General features: G+C 51.9%; 1 protein-coding gene across 4 annotated transcripts in view; it reads right to left on the bottom strand.

The window, feature by feature from the left end:
* Tyn (trynity) overlaps nt 1–22,763 on the bottom strand; it is a 95,407-nt gene that overhangs the window by 17,352 nt on the left and 55,292 nt on the right. For 2 of the 4 annotated variants that reach the window (XM_076818427.1, XM_076818430.1), the window contains exon 1: nt 19,144–19,458. The exons of the other annotated variants lie outside the window; for them this stretch is intronic. The gene's annotated coding sequence lies outside the window, so the exon portion shown is untranslated. Of the gene's footprint in view, nt 1–19,143; nt 19,459–22,763 lie in introns of those variants that run through there. 4 annotated transcript variants of the gene reach the window in all.

The raw sequence follows: 22,763 nt of genomic DNA, 5'->3' as shown, positions 1-22,763 counted from the left end.
AAACGCAAAGCACAGGCTGGCAGCGCGTCCCTGTCGCCATGGAACGCCTCTCGCGATCAGTTCCACGGTAGAAGCTACGCTCCGGCTGCTCCTCGCGTCATTAACGCTCATAGCGTGATTTTAGAGCACTCGATCGAGGGTTTCTCTTATTCCCTGCTCGCTCGCAGAAACATCGACACTATGGGATTACTCCCTGCTCGAGGGCGCGGCAAATTAGCAGTTGCAGCAGCGTTCAACAAGCTTTTGTCCAGGGTCTGATCTTTCGAAGAAGCAACGAACAGAGGATGCCGTTTCCCTGTCTTGGAAACTTGGGATCGCTCTTTTCTACGGAATTACAGTGTTTAAGAGACTGGCGGTCAAACGGTCTTTGAAGTAGCGATCGTCCGACAAACTAGCTTTTAAGAAACGACGGATAGACGGGCATCTGGCAGGAGGTGCCACTTAAAGCTGCCAGAGACACAGAAATTGCAAGGAGCGTCAAAGGATGCATACAAGTTACACCGCGAGCTTCGTTTTTGACGATACTCGCCGTGCATCGAGGCTCTTGTTGTTCGCTTCGGGCTCGAGGCACGCGAAGAAGTTGGAAGGAAGACGCGCTCGACGTCAGGGGAAGCACAATAGGAATTTGTTATCGTTACTGTTCACTTTGTAAGGACCGAGGTACACGAGGCTCCGTTACGCGGCATCCCCGTGGAATCGCGGAAGCTCGTCGAAACACAATGGTACGCAGTGTCGCCGGCCGAGGAACCGCAAGCGAGCTTCCCCGTGGAAGGAGAATAATATGTAGAATCGCGAATCGAGCGAGATGACTGCGGGTGGTCCGTTACACCGTGGCGACACAGTGGCAAGCTAGCCTAACCTAAACCCAACCGTGACTGGACTACACCAGCTGCAGGCGGTAAAAGTTTCGCGGCACCGTGGTTCTTGGTCGTAGCTGCATCTGGTATTCCGCTCGTCCTGCTGGCATTTCCAGCGCTCGGCCCACGGGGATCGGGGATCATTCGAGGCAGCGTTACCGAGTCGCGAAACGGTCGGCAAAGTTCCCCGGGTTATTGCCAGCATGGATCTGTCCACCGAGCTCGTCCAGCAGGATAAGAGGGGAGCGTGTAAAAAGCAAAGAAGCGGGCGTCCGTAGGCCGCGTGGCTTATCAGATGGCTGCGCAGAGGGTGCAGCGGAACGCCCGCGCCGGTTGCAAATTCAAGACACGAGTTTAGCCGCGAAACGATCGGAGGATCGCTCGGCCGGGGACGCAGCATCCGGTCGGCCGTGCACGCGGGCCACGAGATATTACGTAGCCACGGCCATGTAAAACCGTCCCCCGCGACATTTTGTCTTCTTCCCCTCGATGCACGAGCGGCTCGCTTTCGTGTTCCGCGATTTTTCCACCCGTCTAAGCGGATCTCGGCTTCTACTCCTCCTACCTCGCCCCCTCCCCTCTCCTCCTTGCCGTCTTCTTGTTGGACGATGCAAATGGAGTGGCCAGGAATAGGCGAGCTGCGAGCGAAAGAAGCTCCGAGGAGGAGGCTGCGCGAGAGCGGGACGGCTCCAGAGGGGAAAAAGGACCGCGAGGAACGACCGAAGATGTACCGCTCAAGGACACGATCTACCGCAACAGTGAGCTTCGTGACAAGGATGCGCAGGCGGCGGAGGCGGCCGAGGAAGAGCAGGAGGGAGAGATACAGGGGACGAAGCAGCAGCAGCAGAGGATCCACGAGGAGGAGCATCCGTGGATCTCGGTTACACGAAACCGCTTGTCCGAGGGATTTCTTTTAAATTCGCCATTCCAGCCTCTCTACCACCGGGGGAGACTCGAAACTAATGATCCTCGGATAGGATGTTCGCCGACGATGCACGGACTCGAAACCCAGAGCCCTGTTCTCCCTGATCTCTGTCGTGGGTGTAACGATTTAATGAGCCCCCGGGAAAATTATGCGGGAGGGGACACTTCGCAGAAATTTCTGTCTCAATTTGCTGCACCGAGGCAGCCGGCTGATTCCTATCTGCGGACCTCGAGCCACACTGCCTGAAAGCAACTCGATATACATAGAGGCTGCTTCAGCGCTCTTATTTTAATCCTGGACAATGACTGTTCGATTATTAAAGCCGATTAAAGTTGAAGAGGCACTACGAGCGTTACTGATCGACAATAGGGACATTCCATGCGAACTCGCACAGATTTCGGAGTAAGTTTTCGTAAATTGCTGAAATTTGAATACGTTGTAGACTTTAGCGATATTTAAACATACCTCAAAGGATTTTTCAAAACTTTGATAAATGTCGATTTTACAGCTGTTTGAAGTTAAGTGCTACCTTTTTTTCAATATATTATATCTATGGAAGTAGTAAACGGATGGAGATGAGCTTTACGGTGCTTATAGAGAAGACATTGAAGTTTTAAGAAAAAATTATTTCAGTTGAAAAAAAAATTCAACCATTTCCGTACAATTATTTTAAACGAATTCAGGTTTTTAACATCGGGCGCGCATTTGTTTAAAATAATTGCCCAAAAATGGTTCAATTTTTTTTTAAACTGAAATAATTTTTTCTTAAAACTTCAATGTCTTCTCTATAAGCACCGTAAACCTCATCTCCATCTGTTTACTACTTCCATAGCTATAATGTATTGAAAAAAAAAGTTAGCACTTACCTTCAAACAGCTGTAAAATCGAAATTTTTTAAAATTTCGAAAAATCCTTTGAGGTACGTTTAAATATCGCTAAACACTACAACACAATCAAATTTCAGCAATCTACGAAAACTTACTCCGAAATCTGTCCGAGTTCGCTTGGAATGTCCCAATAAGAACATTCTCGATGCAACGCCCACGCGTGGTGGAGCAGACTGTAATCGGATCAGCGCGGTTCCGCAGATGTTTGACCGTCGATAACTGATGACCCGGCAGCGAGGGATCGCGCATCATTTCGCTTGTGCCCGTGCAATTTCCTCGGCCAGCTTGTTCTCCGATGATTTGCGAGCCGGGCGAGCTCTGGCATAAGTCGCGTTAAGCGATCGGGGATGGACGTAGATCAAGCTAGTCCGGGAAAAGCATGCAACCAGCAACAGTCGGTTAGTCATGCTCGAGAACACTCGGGTGTATTCGTGGCGAGTATTTCGTTACGGGGATTTCCTGGTTCGAGTCCAGTTTCCCTGGATGGGCAATGCTGGAATCGCCGCTTAACTTGCGAGTCGACCTCAGCGCGTATTCAGGAAGGCCGATCGGCAGCTAACTCGTTTATTAACTCGCGTAATTGAGGATTCACGCAAGGATAATGACCGTTCAGTCTATACCGAGGCGAGCTAACGTTGCATTCCAGCGTGCCTTGCTTTCCTTCCTGCAGCGACCGATGAATGAAACTTATTTTACGCCAGGGGACTCCAGGATTCGCGCCCGTGAATCTGACGATCGGTAGAATAGGCTACAGGGATATCTCGCTTGCAGAGGCCTTCAAACAAAACTTAGAGCATTACAATAGGAGAAACACCGCTTTCAGGATCATCCTGCAAAACCGCGTGCGTCTGCGTAAAGAAAGTTCTCGGGGTCTGTTACACGGTCGCTGAAAAAGCGGGTCAGTGTCGAGCGGAATAGAGTAGACAGAGGATGCACTTTCACCGTTCTTACGAGAGTTCGAGGTAATCGCGATCGCGTTCACGTAACGCGAAAGCCGCTGCAACGCCACGCGATCTCTTGGATTTGCGCATCAGCAGTGGCGTATTCCACGATCGCGGGTCAAAGACTCGGCGAGGGGACGGGCATCCACCGTTCACTTCGCTATTGCGAGTAATCCCAGGCCCAGCAGCGTGTAACGTTACTCGATATTAGCATTGCGCGTCCTTTCCGAACGCAGACGAAGGCTGCTTAGCTTAAATTGCCCGTTTCCTCCCTGAAAGCCGCGCGAATAGCACCGCGCCGGACACAGCGAAGAAGGCAGGCGACCGCGGAATCTGAAACGGTCCAGTCGCCGAACGAAAAGAAAGCACTGGGCGACTAGGCTGGGCTCGACGCCCCGTGTAATGGGAAATCATTTGGAGTTAATGAGCTGGCTGGTTGACGTAGCTCGCACGAACCTAGGACGCACGCAACTCCGCGGATGGTCAACCAGTGCGTGCAGCACGAATGGCGGATACCGCGATGGCCAGCGTCCAACAAGTGCTCGATGGTCTTTCGCTTCCGATAGAGCGGGGCCTCTCTGCGGTATCGCCTGCTAGAGCGGCACGTTCTGCAGTCTTTACCTCGGTTCAATCGAGGAATTCGCGGGAGTATGCGTACACGGGGCAGTGGTTTCTAGATGGAGAGGACAATCGAGCCAGATGGGAAGCTAGCGTTTCGAGGAAGAGGCGCAGACTAGTCGCAAGCCGGTTTTCACGGCTCGTTCGGGTAACGACGTACGAAGCTTCCAGCTAGTGAGATCAATTTCCAATGTCAACAAAAATGCGGCAATGATCGTAGGAGAGAGAGAGGGCCAGTTTGCATTCCCGGGCATATTCATTACCGCCTGAGGAAGGGGAATTGAAAGGAGCAAACGGTTCGTAATACCCGATATCAGTCGCGGAATAGCAGAGGAGCACGCGGGATCAGCTGGCAAGACCGGCACGACCGGCTCGCCGGAGGAAAAACTTTTAAATAAACTTTCCGCGGCATTACGCCTCCCCTCCTTCTTTCTTTCTTTGCCGACTCGGTTGGCCACTTCCACCGCGTCCACCTGGCTCTCTCTCGCTCGTTCCTCTTCGACAGCGATGGGATTGACCGTTGCTGACGAGCTGAGTCAATCATCGATGCTCGATCCTGTCCTCGTTATCGAAACGGCTCTTTTTCGGATGGATTCTTTGTCAGTGGATAGTTGAACGCTGTGCCAGGTTCTGTCCAGAAAATGCGCTTCCCTCGTCTCTGTCGTCACAATGGCAAATCGAATATCACGTGTCAGAGACCCGAGGATGAAATTGCGCCGAGCAGCTCGATACGGGGCTGTGCAGCATCACTCCCATTACCGCTCTTCCGTTGCGCCGCCAGATGCAACTGCATCGCGCCGGCTGCACGGCTGTATACCTTGTAATCAATCCGCAGGCGCTGTTCGTGGCTCCGCTCGAGCCTCAAATAACCGCGCGATCCCCGATCACCGAGATACCACCTCCTTCTGCAACCCTCGCCGCGTTCGTCCTCGAGGAATGCGAAATTAGAAGGCAACCCCAGGCCGTGAAATTGAACGGCGCCACGGTTAATTACAGAATCCGCCGGTCTGTTGCTGGGATTCCTGATCCCCGTCACGATTTGTCGCGTTTCATTATACGCTGTCTACGGATTTCAATCCGACAGCGAGGGGACGTTTCAATTACCTGTTGCGGATGCTTGCCGGCCGATTAAAACGACCGGAGCTCTAGCTGCAGCAAAACGTCTGCGAGGTTGGCGTAAATTCCGTGGCGCAAGAGGGGGAGAAAAAAAAGGTACGGACTTGCACGGTTCAGTGGACCGCGACTCCGACCGAGAGATTCATCAATTTCTAGCCGCGGGTAATGAATTTCCACCAACTTCCTCGTCGAAACGAGAGCTCCGCGCAACGGGGACCAGGCACGACGCAGGAATGAATAATGCGAGAGACATGGTTGCTGTCGGGATGCGATCTGGGGCCGTCTTGGGTCGTCTAATTGCTTCGTTAAACGAGTGGATCGAGTGGATAGAGCGGATCGACTCGCCACGGATTCCCCGGTTAGGGTTCGACAAAAACGGGGAAGCTGCTTTGATGTTCCCATCGTCCAGCGGATCAAAGGGGCACCGATGCCATTATTGCGCCCAAGGATCCGTCCTGACACGATTTTTATCCGCAGGACACTGGCCGTCCACGCGATCCCGACCTTTTTCTGCCCGTCCTCTGCAGACGTGACGCACTTACGAAGTTAGGGCCCGTTAGAACGGTACACCAGAGAGCCAGGATGTTTACGAGATTAACACGCTTTCTTTCGCGCGTCCCGCGGCGAGAACAAGACGTCACCTAACGCCTCTCCCACTATCCCCCTCTTCTCTCGGAAGCGAGCTCGGCAGAAGTCTTCTTTCTGGAGGGCGAAATATTCGCCGTCTCCGACTTGGCAAGCAGACGTCGACGAGTTTCACGAGGACAAGGTTCGTCGATCGCGACCATTTCACGGCCGGTTCGTGGCCTTTCTTCGAATCGAAAGCGTTCACGGGTAGAATGGAATTCCAGCGAAAGAGTTAGACAAGAGAGGCTAACGGTGCGGTGCCGCTTCGAAGCGCGGAAAGGAGATACGCTGGGCTTATGAGTCACGGGATGCGACTGGCTGTTTGCGGGCCGATTAATCACAGTCTTCAGGCCGGTTGCGCAACCCCGAAATTTTTTCGAACGCTCCGTTTCGACCTCGTTTCCAGGCGATTGTACCGTTACGCCAGCACGAAAATCAGAGTCCCGCTCGACCGTCCCTCGCCGGCGACTCGCTTACTTCTGCTCGTTTCGCAGCCACGGGAAACGATTTATAGCGCGGCGGATTCTTATCATTAAGTGTCATTATAAGGATGGCGACCGTTAGCTTCTGCAACGAGGAATATCAGAGTCTGATGGATCCCGAACAAGAACCACGAAGCTTCGTCATTCCTAACTGTTGCGCTGAAACAGCACCGGGGGACAAGTTTCCAAGAAAACACAATTGGCGTCGAGGAACAGAGTTGTAAAGGATTCTCCTCGGGGATACTCTACTCCAACGAAGTGGGCGACGATCATTTGTAACGAAGCCGAAGTTCCTCGAGGATAACCCCATAGTCAGGAGTTAATAGACTGCTCCGGTTGGGTGGTCGAGCCTGGCCCAGAGGATAGACAGGCAATCTCGGCGTCAAGTTCGTTTTATCCCCCGGGCGAGCAGCGCGCGAAAGAATTGCGAGACACGATGAGCAGTTGGCGGAAATTATTATAATAACCTGCGCGCTCGCCTGCTCGGTAATCAGACGCGTGACGGGTAAACTGTTTAAACCTAGGGAAAAGCAGCTTTGATGCTTTTATTCTAAGACTCTTCTGCGCCAGAAGGAAGCTGCGATTCCAGCGCTTGAATAAAAAGAGAAGAGCCCTATACGTGATCGACGCTTGAGACACTCCAAACGACAGCTGGTTACGACACTCTAATCGCGTTGCCAGTGGACGCGTGATAATTGGAGGCTGCTCGAAGGAGAGGAGAGGTTCGACGACCCCGAAATCGATCAATGAAGCGGTTTAATAAGAGGCGAGAGTGTGGATGCGCTCGGCAACGTGTCCACGCTTCGTTTCCCTCCCGAAATTCGCCTTGAACTTCGTGCAGGGTCGCCGGAACCGGGTCGAGCAAAAGTTGACCGAGCAACGGTTTTAATCGTCCACCCATTCGAGTTACCAAACTAGTCACGCCGCGTTTCATTCAACATTTCTCATCGGCCGTTCGATTTGTTTGTGTACCGTTAAGTCGCGCCGCGTCGATTTCCAATCGTGATCGGTCGCGCATCGATTTGCCTCGGTTTATCGTCCTGTTTAGCGTCGAGCTCGCTTTAACTTGGCACGATCCAAAGGCGCATGGAAATCATCGATACGCCCCGACCTTTCGTAGAAACACGAAGGGTTCATCAAGTTCTGAGCGAAACACGCGATCCGTGCACGCGAACGATCGCCAGCAATTATTCTGGTTCATTAGCGAACTATGTAGGCACCACGCCGCGAGTGCCGATTGCTGATGGAACTTCTCGATCGGACTAATTTGCGCTTGTACACTTGGCGCTTCCTCGATAATCAATTTACCCTGGAGTACACCAACGGTCAGGCAGTTCGCTCCGATTCGACGACTGTTCGCGTAAGGCACGGCACGAGAAGCGACGTTCATCTCGCAGCAATTCGTGCGAGACGAAATTTCGATCGAAGTTCCGATCCGTGATCGTCCGTGACTCGTTCACGCTCGTTAACATCGATGGCAGCGGTAATTAAATATCGATGAGAGAGGAATCCGCGAGGAATGATCGATTAAACCGTACCGCGGCGAATTCAGCGACACGGATCGATGTCTGACCATTGTCGTCTTTTTCCACTTACTCGACGCGCGGGAGCCAGGCCTCCCACCTCGATATTCGTGATTGAAAATGGGACACGGCAATCGGGGCCGCGGCGTTTCCGCTCGGTTTTAACGGTATCAAGACTGTCACTCTCCCTGTAAGGCTGGAAAGTGACTGTGGAGAAATGGGCAACAGCCTAGGCTCGAAATACATACTGCAATTTTGGAACAGTCTGAAGGGTGGCTCTTATTTTCGACTTTTGAATTTTCTTCGTGGCACCCTCCAGAATAGTTCCAAATAATTAGAGTAATTGTAAAGTTTGAGCTCGATCGGATAAAGGGCAAGGGTGCCCCTGGGCCCTTTAAATCAATATTTAACAGCTCGCGAAGTCGATTTTATATAATATCCTCCAAGTTATTGAATAAAAAAATATGTCAAACAAAAGTTGCATCTTTTATGTTCTATTACGTTTTCTCGTGCGACTAACGGTTTCCGAAAAAAGTCCGAAAAACTAAAAAAAAAATTTCTTTCCTCAAGTTTTGAAAGTTTAAATGCTTTTAGAATATTTTTTATTTATGAAGGCCAGGAAAAAATGCAATTTTTATTTTCGAGGACTATTTTTTAAACATTTAAGGAGGGGCATGTACCGAAATATGCGAAAATGATCAAAAAAAAATTTTCTTATTTTCAGTGTTTGATATATCATGAATGTTTCCTGAAAATTTGGGACCGAAATAATTTGGAGGATATTATATAAAATCGACTTCGCGAGCTGATAATAATGATTTAAAGGGCACATAGTTCAAAATTATTTAGAACTATTCTGGAGGGTGCCCCGAAGAAAATCTTGAAAGAAAATCTTACCAAGACTAAATAAGATCCACCTGAACATTCTCCACTCCAGCTTCGTGACTGCAGAATCGTGAGTGCAGCTCATATTTCGACAGTCGAACGCAAAATTACACCGCGTGATTTCGGGTGGCTGGCGAGAACAGGCCCGCCGAGGATAGAGCAAGTTAGTGGCCGTGTTCCGCAGATTCGATCGACCCTAAATTATACGTTGCGATGTCGGCGGACCACGGAATTTTTTACTCCTAATGAAGAATAAGGTCGATAAAAGTTTCGTGGGGATGATGAACGGCTTCTAGACGGTGGGTGGGGCTCGTAAAGGCTCGGAGGGAGAGAGAAGAACGAGGATGGATCTGGTCGGGTCGCAGAGGGAAGCAGAGATGCGGCTAAAGATCGACTTCGAGCCTCTTTCTCCTCGACCACGGACAAAAGAACCGGGCGATTATTTTCACGGCGTTGGCGGGCATTCGAAACGAAATCGTGGCGAGAACCGGTGTACGGTTGCTATTAAGTCTTTAAGCCGGAAAGCCGTTGTTAGGCGCGATGGTTAACGAGCTACGAATTCGCGGGGACGATGAGCGCGAGCAGGTACAACGCGCAACGTGTAATCCGCGAGGGGAAACAATAAACCGTCGGCCCAGTCGATTCTCAGGGAATTCCTCGAGCGATAACGGTGCGTCTGCCCTCGTCGTTAAGATCGCGTTAACGTCCACGAGGATTCTTCACCTTGTGCCACAGTTATCGCGTACAGTTATCCACGCGGATCGCGTGGAATCGGAATTGCCGATTCCCGGTGCCTCTGCCTTCTGTTCGCCTCGGTCGCGTTCACCTGCGCGTCGCGAATCTTCCCGTCGCGGGGACGGGAAAGCGCGTAACGGTCCCCGACCACCCGTGATTCACGAAATATTCCCGAGCTACGGGAACAATCGAGCCTGTCTCTAATTGATACAGTTACCAGCCGGGATTCTGTTAATTAAGCCTGTTCAAGGAATCGCGAGCACACCCGCCGCCGCTGATTGTCTTATTAGTCTTATTAGATTGTCTTAGCGCGGGCTACTTAAAAAGAATCACGCGACGATTATTATTATTATTCGTCTTCCGTGTAATTCTGTCTTAGACGCCGTTAGATTTACCCCAGAGTCGGCGATCACGGTATATAACCAAGGAGAGGTGTCGACTCGCGGGATCGTTCGATAGGTAGGCTATAAATATGAGGAATAAACGAGCGTCGATATATTTAATTGTGCAGCGTCAGGGAGGCTCGAGTTAATTCACCAATTAATCCCGACAAATTGGGAAGCCGCGGCGAACCTGAAGATTCATTGCTTTCCCTCGTCACGAGGACCATTATCCGGGGACGTTCAGTGGGACTTTGACCGCAATATTAATTTAACTCGTTTCATTCTCTTTAACGAACAGCGCCTTTGAGCTAGCTTCCAGCAGAGTTAAACGCCCTGCTACGCTCTCAGGGAAATTGGAAATGAAATGTGTGAAAATGAAGTCGTATAGCGATATTGCACCCGAAAGTGCGTATACCATTGTTGCAGTCACCAGATTGTAGGATCACCGAGAACTTTAACGTCTCTGAAACTCCATTCGAAACTGGACCTATTAAGGGGGGATTGCGCCTTGTTGGGCCGAAAAATAGGTAATTCTTTGTGAATTTTTCGTACAAAAACCGTTCGACAAATTAATTTGAGGTTTGGCAGGCTGTTCTATTGTATCTTCAACTATTGTTCTGAATTTTTGTGTGACAGTGAAAAAAAACATGGCAGATACAGAGAGAGCGTTGAAAAATAATCGGGTGGCTCTGGCGTTGACGAAAAGTACTGTAAGGGTTATCCGAAACACAAAAAGGAAAAGAGATTCTTAAACTATATGAATGTGGCTATGGGTGATAGTAGACGCATTAAGAAAAATAAAAAAATGTTAAAATGGCAGCCTTTTGAAGAAGATGAAGCGTTCTGATTTGAGTCTGAGAAAGGTTTTTCCTCCAAATCGGGAAAATTTCTTTAAATAAAAAAGGAACGGTAACAGATACCATAATAAATCTACCACCCATAGCCACATACATATGGTTTAAGAATCTCTTTTCCTTTTTTTCTTTCGGATAATCCTTACAGTACTTTTCGTCAACCCCAGGGCCACCCGATTATTTTTCAACGCTTTGTATCTTCCATATTTTTTTTTTCACTGTCACATAAAAATTCAGAACAATAGTTCAAGATACAATAGAACCGCCTGCCAAACCTCAAATTAATTTGTCGAACCGTTTTTGTACAAAAAATTCACAAAGAATTATCTACTTTTCGACCCAACAAGGCGCAATACCCCCTTAAATTCTTCCGCTGGTTTCATCCCGCGGCTAGTTCCTTGCCCGTTCGATTAATCGTCCGCCGTAACCTCGTAAATTTCGCAGCAATTACGCGCGCCCACTTGTTGCTCGGCAGCGACACGTAATTGAACGTTCCTGGCCCTAGGAAACTCGCGCCGATCTCTCGGTCGGATGAAATCGTTTCGGAACACGTAGAATCGCCGGAGCGACGAGTTAACGGGCGTCGGGAGCTTCGGCGCGGCAAGAAGCTATCGGCCGGCTCGGACAAACGATATTTCAAAGCCGAGGCGCGTCTATGGCCGACCGATTGAAATTCGCGATCGCGATCCCACGGCTATCGTATCCATGCAGATGTACCGTTAATGGACGTTCCAGACGTAATTCATGAGTCATGGAACGAGCCACCCGTACGCTCCGCGCGATCGCTTAATATTTATATCTCCTGTGGGCAAGATCGCAAGCAAATACCTGAGTTGCGAGCCAGGAGATTATCGCTGGCCGTCGCCGGCCCCGTCTCGACTGCAGTGTCGAAAACTCCTGGCGGAGACTAAACTCGTCAGTATCGATCCATTGTCAGCCGTTAACCAGCTTCGTCTTATTTGGAAACGATAGAGAGTCGTTATGCAAAGCATCACGATCGACTGTGCGGCTATCCGATGGCAAACACGCGAACGGAAATTTAACAGATCGTTGCGCGAGCAACCCCTTCTCTTCGCTTCCTTCGGGCTTCTTCCCCGAGTTCTTCGAAGGCGACTCGCGATAAATCGTCGTTCAGTAGCGATGATGTCGTTAAGGATAAGGCCGCCCACGGACGCAACAGGATGCTGGAAATCCTCAGTGGAAGCTGCGATCCAGCGAGAGATTTGCGTCGATCCATCTGCGACTCGCACTTTGTATTCGCACAGCCGAAGCGTTGAAAGAATTTCGGTGAATAGAAGCCGTGTTCTCGGTGCGAGCTATTCTAACGGAGGTTGCCCAGGTTACCATTATTGCACGATCGACTCTAGTCCGCACCCAGCGCATTAACATAGCCACGTCATTTACATCAAACCACCGCCTCGCATTCCTGGCCTCTATCAAGGTCCTACGACCTAGACCTCTTCGTCTCTCGCTCGACCGCCGTGGCCTTCCGGTCCATAGCGACGACCAGTTTCCAGAAACAGGCGGGGGAAGTTGCTGGGAAGCGTAAGATGCGTAAATCTGCACGGAAACGCGACGGTTAACGGGAAAGAGGCGAGGATATAGCACGCGAGTGGAGTGGCGCGGAGTTGGGTGAAGGAAATAAAGGCGAGCAGTGGGCGTTCTTGGCCGTGGCCTCGCAGCCGCTGCGATAACTAAGGTCGTGGCGTTTTATGGAGTTCGTGCTCATAAGTGTAACGGTGTTCGGACGCAAGACTCACGATCGGCGCGAAAGAGGAGCGGTTACCGTTGCGCGGTCCACAAACTCCGCGGCCAATATTCTCTCGATCCTCGGCGACGGCTGAGCGAGTCGCGTGTCCCTGTTTGCTTTCCCTCCTCTTCTCTCCTCCGTTGCTGCGGCTCCTCTGCTCGTTTACGACGGTGTTACGGGCCTCGCAGTCGTCCTGGCTACTTAACATACCCGGTAAGGTGAAAGCTCGATCGTGAGCACTAGAAACTCCGGCTGCCACCCTTTACCATCTCGACAATTTATATTTCCCATTAGGCTCAGCCCGTGAATCGGTACGAGGCAATGATTGCACGCTCGCGTCGATCCTCGAACGGTACTTAAAGCCTCGCGACTACGCGCCGCGTAATAAACGCGGCAGCCGGAGGATGGAATCGGACTGGCAGTGCCGCGGAGATACCGAAGGGCCTGAATAAAAGGGACGCAAAAGCGTGCCGTTTTCACACCCACGCGGCCCAGGCGCTCGTGGCTCGTAGCTCGCGGTTATCACGATCGACGACGGTAATTCTGGAAAAACGCGGTTACCGTTCGCCGGCGCAGATGCACGCGCCGAGCGATATCAGCTCCGCGCTCTGTGCCCGTTCCCGTTCCCTCCCGTTAGTTTTCTCTCTTTGCTTTGATCCACCATTTATGGGCCGCACCAGCAGATCCGCGGATAAACCGAATACGGAACAAGCCCGCGGCCGTTCCACCGGTCACCACGAGGTCCGAGCGACTATTCCGCGATCGGTGAACGCTGGGTCCCTAGGATTCGGTATCCTCTGCCGTCCAAGTTGGTTCCTCGTGTTACACAGAGCCGGCTCAACGAAACTTCCTGCTGCCATGACGCCGCGCTTGCGGTTAATGAGCAAGCGTGATCGCTGAGCAGGAACCGGCTTTTTTTCCGGCGTTCCTTCCGCGAACGACACGGTTTCGATGGCTGGCCTTCTAACGGGCTGGACGGAACGGTTTCGAGGCGCTCGGCGTTCCAGGGAACTGAGTCGAATCGATTTACGGTCGGATATATCCTTCGCCTGGTCGTCTCGGAGCGTCCGAAGTGGGAACGGCTATGAAATGGATACCACGCGGACCGATAGATACGTGTAACAGTCGGAGGGCCACGATCTGGAAGAACAGAGCCGACTGGTCGCTGGCACACTGGTCGAAGTGTGTTTCGAGCGCAGTGGAGCGAATGGGCTGCCCAAATGCGAGGGCAGCGCAGGAACCGGATTCGAGACTGGTAGAACCGTTTCACGGAGATATTCGGGCCATGGGAAGTTATTCGCGAGCGAGGATGGGATAAACGGTTTGACGAGGACTCGGCAGAAGCTCGAATCCAGCAGCGTCAAGCAACAGCGCGAGCCTATCGACCAACACTCTTCTCGCGGAGCTCTCTTTCCTGGCTTTCGATCGTGCTCGACATCTCGATCGCGTATCTCGATACCCAGCTCGACCTCGTTTCCCAGCGTGGACGCGCGTCGATCGTCGTACCGTTAATCGATCAATTTGCAAGCGGCCCGATCTCTGGATCGCATCTGTCGCGTCCTCGAACATCCAGGCCAATTTCGCGAGGCCTCTGGAACTGGTGAAAAAGGGCAGTTTTGTGATTATTACAGGCTGGCCGAGATACCAGCTACCTGCGAGGATCCCGCCGATCGAGATCGACGATTCAACGGCACGGCTCATTACGGACGGTTAAGAGGATCTCGCTGCCCTCCGCTCGGGTTCACCGATCCTCCCTGGCCCGTGTAAACTCCGCCAACTTCTCCTTCGCTACATCGGTAATTGAATATCGACCTAAATTGCACGCGAGCCTCTCATCGGCCCCTCTCATCCTCCCCGAAGGCTGCGCCCTTTTGAGCAGGGTGTTCCTTCCTCGCAACTCTGTTAAAATTACACGTGTGCTTCCTCGACACAAGATGGGCGCTATAGAGATAAATTTAGCACCTGAAAACAGGTGAGTACACTCCTCCTGCTTTTATTGTTCCGAGGTACAGAACCTATCTTCGCAACAGTTCCCACGTGCGCACACAGACGCGCCTTGCGTAGGATCGTATTTTTACTTTTTAATGAAGAAATTTGAATTGATTAAAGCAGCGTGATTACCAGAGCGAACTTTGTATCACAAACGATCCCCCACGAGCGACGGCAACGCAGGCAGCAGCTCGGAATCTAAACGACCGATCGCTTAAATTATAAACCGCAACTCCCGGCGAGTCCTAGCGGAATATTTTATCCTGTCGCGTTTCCCTCACATTTCCACGTGGACGCAGCCACCGCGCGTTGTAATCGCTAAGGAACACCGTGATAAGACGGAATTCATTAAGCCCCGAGCGTGAATTGAAAGACGCGCGTATCTGCGGCGGCATGGCCAGGAAGTAGCTTTAAAACGTGCTAAGTGTTCGATAATGAGCTCTTGTCGTTCTCCTCCTTCGGTTTCTCGGTCTCTCCTCGGGTTCGTTCGCCTTTACGCGGCTTCACCTGCTTGTTCACGGTGCCTCGACCCCGACGTCGATGCATTTCGCCGGGCAATATCGATTCGTTCCTCTCGATCATCGTTTTCCCTCTACCCCTTCTCACGATATCAATTTGCAACTTCAACCCCTTTCCAAGTATTTTTACGCGTCCCCTTTAGTAGAGATCACTCTGTTTGTTCCTAAGAGATAATTGTTTTCCTCGAGTAATTGGTTTCCCCTTCGTTCTTCTTCCTTTTCACTTTTCCGCCCCCTCCCCCATACGTGGCCTCTTCCTTTCGAGCGTGTACACACGCGCAGCGCAAATTACGAGTTAGAAATTGAGCGTTACTGATTAAGGGCGGAAGAGATAATAGGTAGAACGCGTTCGAGGATATTGTTAGCCATAATGAGACACCTTAAATGCCTTCTGCGAGCGTGTCCGTCTTCCGCGAACGTGTGCGCTCTCTCTCTCTCTCTCTCTCTCTCTCGAGCAATCCTACCCACCGATCGTTAAGCTCGTTCGAAAGAATGAAGAGTAGTCGCCTCGGACATAAATCGATGCCATTTATTCTGATCGTAATCGCTGCCGGTTCTACCAAACCGACGCGACGTTCCGTCTTCATTGTTCGCAAATGAGAGTTCGTTTATTGCTCGCAAACGAGTCGTTTATTACGGGATTCCATGGATGTCACCGGTGAATGCGACGTCCGTTATGCGGTCTACGGGGAGGCGCGAGCTTTTGCTCTCGCAAACTGCGCCGTGACGAACCGCGGATGATTAATCCTACTCGCTACCTATCACGGTCGTTGCCATTTGCCCTGAACCTTGGAATTCCTCCAAGTCTGCCCCCTTCGATTAGTGGCGCGCACTTTGAAGCCTGGTGCTAGTCGAAACCGCAGCGGTGCTCGGAGAGACGGTTAAGCGAATCCCCGAAGAACAGAAACATCTGCTGCGAGATTTAGAAGCTGTAGCCAGACAGCGCGAGGACACGAGTTACTGGGTAATTTTCACAGCACTGTATTACAAACTGGGTCGACGAACGCGCGCCCTTCGGCCGGCCTGTAGAACTGGCTTGGTCGCCAGTGAAGAAATGTTAATTAACGGAAAAGATTCTCTCGGATGAAATACCGAAGGGTTCTCGGGAGCTGGACGGGCAGTGATCTAGCTGGCCAGAGCTGGCCAGAGTTGGTACGATGGAAGAAGCGGACGAGCCGAGCGGAGTGTTGGTCAGGGCCGTAGGCAGCCTCGGGGTCAACGGCCAGGCGGCGCCTGGAAGATCCTCCATCGACTGAACGCGAGATAGTGGGGCAGGTCGTGGTTGCAACTCCAGGGAAAAAGAGAAGAAATGGGCAGGAGAGAAGAGAGGAGCGCGCCAAGTCGAATGGCAGATCCGCGGCGAAATGAACAACGCTTCGGTGCCTCCGTCCAGACCTTTGGCCAACGACTTTCCTCCTCTGCTCGCCGAGTACCACTGCGAGCGACGGAGGATCCGCGACCGTTCCACAGAGATTCCCACAAAATCGACGTCCTGATTCCCGGCAAAATCAGCCCGCTGTGTGGCCGCCGCCGGAAAGAGGATCGGCAACGTCCTCCCTCGTTTCACGGCTGAGAACGAAAGCAAAGCGGCTGGCAGGAGAAGGTTTTCAATTAAAGTTTTTCAAGTTCGTTCAACCTTGTTCCCGTGGCTGATGCTGGTAACGCAGCGATTCATGCCGGCGATAAAGCAAAAAGCCGGGCTGTTCGAAGAAAAGCCTAGGAACGATGACGACGACGATCGCGCTGATGATGATGAGGATGATGATCGCAGTGATGATGATGATGGTGGTGGCGGCGGCGATGAAGAAGAGAGCCCGTCACGCCGCGCTGAGTTTGTATCGCGGGGATAGTACCTGCCCCGACGTGCCTCCTCCTTCTCCTTTATATCGCTCGCGAACCTTTGCATTTTCTCCGATGTCGTATTCATCGCTATCCGACCCTACGATCCTTTGAAACCGGGCTGCTTCGTCAGACCCCAGGGTCGAGAATCACCAGGAAGCTTTTTTTTTTGCGTTAACAATGCACGCCGCGTGCCATTTAACCGTGGAATCTTAACGACGGTAAGCTCGCTGTAGTTTCTACTCGGTTCGCGAACCCACGGCTTCAACAACTTTCGAGCCGATCCACTCAAGTTTCCACGAGACTCAAATTGCAGCGTACCAAATTTATGCGACGACGTAACATTATACGGTGTAAAGGTTAATTTCGTATGTACCCCTGCGCGCATCCTCTGCACGAGTACCTACACGAATCTCGCAACCGCGCACAGAACAGGAGCTAGTTGCCTGTTCTTGCTGTTTCCAGATTTAATCAGAATTCCTTCGCGCGGCATAAGACGTGCGTGGCACAGAGGCAACTAAGCGCGCGCGAGTTAGGTAATTAAATATACCAGCATGCTTTTCGTGCAAGCTCGACGGTCGACTCGAGCTAGTAACTCTTTTCTAATAACGTTTCCGGTCTACCGCGCGCCTCCGCTGCTGCACTTTCGATCGGGCATCTCTGTTAGCGTCGTATGTCAACCGTGACGTTCCGATGTTCGAGCAATTTCTCGGAGGAGCTGGTGCGAATGCCTCGGCGATTTCAGAGCCTCCTCGGGAGGGCAACTGCAGAAGCGCGGAATCTTTTATTGTCACGGTAACAGCTGCGACTCGTGGATACGTTTCGAATTGCTTACTCTCCTAATCGTCGCTGGGAATAATCGTCAGTGGTGTTAACACGCAAGTGCTTCCTGGAGTCAATGATTCGTAATACTCGTGATATAACTCGCGGAATAGCGACGCCACTTTGTAGAGTGTACAGTATCGGAAGACGTCGCGCCTCTCAGGCATTGAACTCACCAGCTTCGAAGCTGCGTCGACGCTGGAGAGACTGTGCCAGCCACCTGTTCGTGACAGATTCGGCCTCCTTCTCTGAATACTCTGCGCCACGGGAAGTTAATTTGTTGTGGAAACATTATTACGTAGCGTAAGACCTACTTCAGAGAAGACTAAGAATGGTACCTCTTTGTCACCATATTTCTAATTCCTTATGCAATAAATATTCATGGTAGAAATTATTATTTCTCATAGATATTCACTCCCATAATTATTTATTCCTCGATACTATGTCTCGCGTCGATAGCCTACACGCCTCTATTGTGACAGACAGATCAATAGAAAGAGTGTGTTACGCGCCTCATTCTTTATTCGGAAGGTCGACGGACTCAGACGGGCCGAAACGCGGTACCAGCATAAATATTCGGCGGGCGTCGCCGGCGAGCACGAAATCGGACGCCTATCTGGAATACGAACGATTCGGCAGCCGAATACCTCGCCCAGTCGTCTACAACGCTCGATCGATACGGAGTATTGGATTCTACCGAATTACTATGGGATTCTATCGCAGTCTACCGAAAGGAAGAGCCTGCCAACGATGCTCGAAGGAAACCTGTCGAACTACTCGCAGCTCAACGATCTCTATCGGTCGTAATTTCGCCGGTAGTTTTAGGAGGGCAATTTAGTCGGGCCGAGGCGAGGCGAAACGAGCCCAGCGGAGAGAACGCGTTGTCGGTTTTACGCGCGGCTTCGATACCATAGCGATTGCTCAACGAGGCTACGTCCCTGACTTTGAGCCTGCTCTCACCGTGGGATGGCAGTGACGAGGCATCGCACAGATCGTGCTTTTAGTTTTCCCGGGGCATCGATCATGGCGAGGCAGCTCCGTGTCTGTCACTCTTCGGCGTGTCTGTACCGGTACTTCTGTATCTACTGCGGAATTAGCGCACTGGCCTCGACGTCTCGAAGTAGAACGCGCGGATTTTACACTGCCACGGAGCTCTAACAGCCCCGCGGATCGGCTGAAAAGCTCGAGTCGGATGTGACGAGATTCTGATCGCGCGACGTTCGCCGCACTCTTATCACTGTCTAAGATCGCGTTCGCGTGGGACCGTTAATCGGTCGATCGACCGTCGTCTCACCTGGCAGGTCCCTGACACCGTTTATCATGAGACTGTTCGCCGGGTCGATCGATCAGCTTCCAAGGGAACGATCGCCGAACACTTGGGGTCACACGTACCTTGGCTGGAAATCCACTTGGCACCGACGATCTCTGCTGCTCACCCAGTCTCTAATCACTCGCTTATCACACGTTTCCCGCTCGAACTTGTGTACCGAACTCCGTGGGCCGGCGAGTCGAACGTTTCGAGTGGAACGGAGGGAAACGTAGGCGACGAAAGGGACGGCAAAGGCAGTGGACAGAGCGGGCAGGGGACCGTCGCCGATCTGTTCACCGAATGATCTCACACGCGTGAAACGGAACACTGTTATCGGACGGATGTAAAAAAAAAAAAGTAACGTTCGTGATGGCTAGACTGTCGGCACGGGTCTGTCTTGGAGGCGACGCATCAGGCAGACTTTATAAACGTAGCCGGCCGGGTGGTGGTCGCGTCTGCTTGCCGGTTAAAGCCGCGCGGCGATTGGGCGCATTCGCTTAAATGCGGCACGCGATTGGACGCGGTGTCTAGCGGTACCGCGGCGCCGTCCGAGGAGGATCTCTCCCTTCTTCGATCCACGATGTTTCCCGTGCCTCTCCCCCTTCCTTTCTATCTTTCCCTTCTACCTTCTCCCATTCCACACCAGCCGGTACACGGGCTAGTTACCCAGCGTAATTAGGGAACAGTGACATTTTACCGTTTTTTCTCTTTCTCTCTCTCTCTTTCCCTCCTACTTCCCTTTCTCCTGCCTCCTCTTTCCCCGAGATGTTCCCAGACTCCTAGGGCTTTCGACCGAGGGTGATGCTTGCCTATCTAATTCTTCTTGCTATGCCAAAGTTCCTCTCACGCCCGATCCCTTCTTCGCTCTTCTCTTGTTGGCACGGAGCAACCTGTTCGTCACCTGTTCCACCATTACCTCGGTACACGGCGCACGGAGCTACGCCGATAAAATATCGCGTTCACGTAACAGCAATATCCGCGTCACGCTGGCTTCCCGCGCAAAAACTCCCGGAACGAAGATAGAGCGAAGGAAGGCGGAGTTTTTCGAAGATCGATCAGAGGATCGGCGAGATGTATCGCGGAGCGGGCCGCTGCTACCAGGAAGAGCGCGCGTTGGAACAGTGGTCAGGTGGCAGGGGGTCAAGTCAAGCAATAAGTAAGATTAATTCGGCGCGTCGGGCTTGGTCAAATTGCCACGATCGTCGATTAATTGCTTCGCGGTTTCTTGCAATTCCGTGGGCCTGCCCACGTTGGGTGTCGCGACGAGGCGTTTCGACACGGTCACGGTGATACTTTACTATCGCTCGATGGTATGCACTTTTCCTCGAGTCGCCGCGCGACGAATCGGGGTTGCGCTCGCGCATATACTCCCGCTGGATCGTGCGAGTGAGGATAAGAATAACATCTATCTCGGTAAATCACAGCCGGAGCTGAGTTAACAATGGAACTCGAAGCATTCGCGAAAGTAGCTTAAACAATGGCGAATGGAAGAGATTAGTCATTGATTCCAGTCGTAAAACCTACCCCTAACACCGGAAATTACCAATTTAACGCAGAGGAAGTTAAACGAAGGAGGCACAATGCGCTGCGTAAAACTGGGAGGAATGAATCCTGGGAAACGAGGAAGGACGAAGAATGGAACACCGAATAGCACGTTATAGGAAGTGCGAGATTCTGAGAAACATATATGTGTAACGACAGGGTGGAATTAGTGGGAAGACGCGGAGAAGAAAGCTTGGAATTGAGAAGCGCAGGGTGATTCCTCTGACACGATAGCCGGGCAGTGAATAGTACAGACTAACACCCTCGTGAATCAAGAGAAGCAGAAAAATCTGTGCACCAAAACCGGCGCACCTCGGTGTCTCGCTTCTGCGCTGTTTTCCCACTGCGAGAGGCTGGATTCCGGAAAGTCCAGCGCGGCCCTTGAAGGCAGAATTGGAGCTCTGGCGTCTCTATCGCCAGCATTCCAGGCATAGTCGGAAGCCTAGCTTTAGGCAAATACAGTTGTTCCAGCAGCATCGGTTCGCTGCTAACGAGGCCGTTAAACGTCGACCAGTAAGGAAGCGCAACTAACGCGTGCATAGCCGGGCACGCGATTCCACATAACTTCCATTCAAATCAACTGACCACTAAATAAACGTAATTGTCGCTAACGGGCTTCCTCGCGGATGCCAGCGCCCCGAGCGCCAACAATTTCTATGGACGAAATAATCGCCTCGGTGCCGACTGGACCACCGTCACCTCCGACCAATGACTTCGCGATACAAAACTGCCGGGGATTCTGTAACCGCCGCGTTTGCCGCGTTTATTGGCTACACCGAGAGGTGCCACGAAGGTAATGGGTCTCCAGAAAATCTTTATCCCCTCGGACTGGCGGGGACCTTGGAAGAAAACGGCCACAGAACCAACGGAGCGGAGAGTCGATAGGATCTTCCACGGTGGAATGCGAGCAGCCGGTCGAAATCAAGTGGAAATCCTCCGTCTAGCCCTGATCCCTTCCACGATCTAGCCAGTGACGTAGACCTGGACCATTCCGTTGCATTCCCTAAATTTAGGGCCACCTGCAACTCGACCTTCCCGCGTCGCGTTCGTGCTCCCTAGTAGAGAAGCACGCGCTCCGCCTTTCACCCTGCTGATATGACGAACGCAGGATTTATTCTGCCCGGTTCGAGTTGAATTTATTGGATCAGCAATTTACATTTCGAGCGGAGGACGATGGATTTCGAGGGGAGCAGAAGGCAGCCCCTCTACGCCACTGAACGAGTCAACGAGTGAGACGACCCTGATTTATAGCTCGATCTTGGAGGAGCGTATCTGGTTCACCGGAACGAAGTTTCTTCCACTCGTTAGCCATACAGGTGGATCGTTAAAAGACGTATTTATACACGTCGCGAGGGACACGGGTGCACGGAGCATCGCGGGGCATATTAATGGCCGCGACATCCGGATATTTATGGCGAGGAAAGATAGTGGAGCGATCGACGCGTCTCGCGATTAATCTCGCGAGCCCAATTCACCGTGGACGTTACATTTGTTCCCCTGGAAGATCGCGGGCAGGACTATGGAGATCAAGGCCGCGAGGAGTCTGGGGAGCACCTTTGTTCGTCAGCTGCTACGCCAGTTCTACGAACGATGCCGTCAGACTCTGCTTCTCTTCATTGGAGAGGCGTTTCTTCTACGAAATACCTACTGTCGAGGGAAAATTAAGCCAGCGGTCATTACGCGCGCGGAACGCTGCTGCCGATACCGAGTCGCGAATCCAACCCGCGGTTTCCCTTTCCGGTTTCCCCGCGATTCCCGCGACATTCGACCCAACTCCCCTTTATCGAGCCTCGCGATCTCTCGCCGCTTCGTAGCTCTTCTTTATTAGCACGCTCCATTTTTCAACTAGTTACCCATGGTTAGACCGAGCGTACAATCGGAGCCAGGCTTCTCGTTACGACCGGGAACAAACGAGGGAGAGTTTACACGGGAAGCTATTACACCGGCCGAGGAACGAGGCATTAGTGAAAAGTACGGTGTCGGAGCAGCAGCCCGTGATTAAGCGAAAACAAACATGTTCCGGGGACAGGTTCGCCCAGCGACGACGTGGTCACCGACCATAAAGAGAACCATAGAAAACAATCAGCCGAAATCAGCGCCGCTGGTCAGTCTAAGTGGCTAACTGTAGCGTTTTATGCTCGATGATCTAACTTGCATACGA

The sequence above is a fragment of the Andrena cerasifolii genome, chromosome 8 (assembly GCF_050908995.1).
Source record: "Andrena cerasifolii isolate SP2316 chromosome 8, iyAndCera1_principal, whole genome shotgun sequence".
Classification (NCBI taxonomy): domain Eukaryota; kingdom Metazoa; phylum Arthropoda; class Insecta; order Hymenoptera; family Andrenidae; genus Andrena; species Andrena cerasifolii.
The sequence above is the reverse complement of the archived record's forward strand: the minus strand, read 5'-3'. Positions and strand labels throughout refer to the sequence as shown.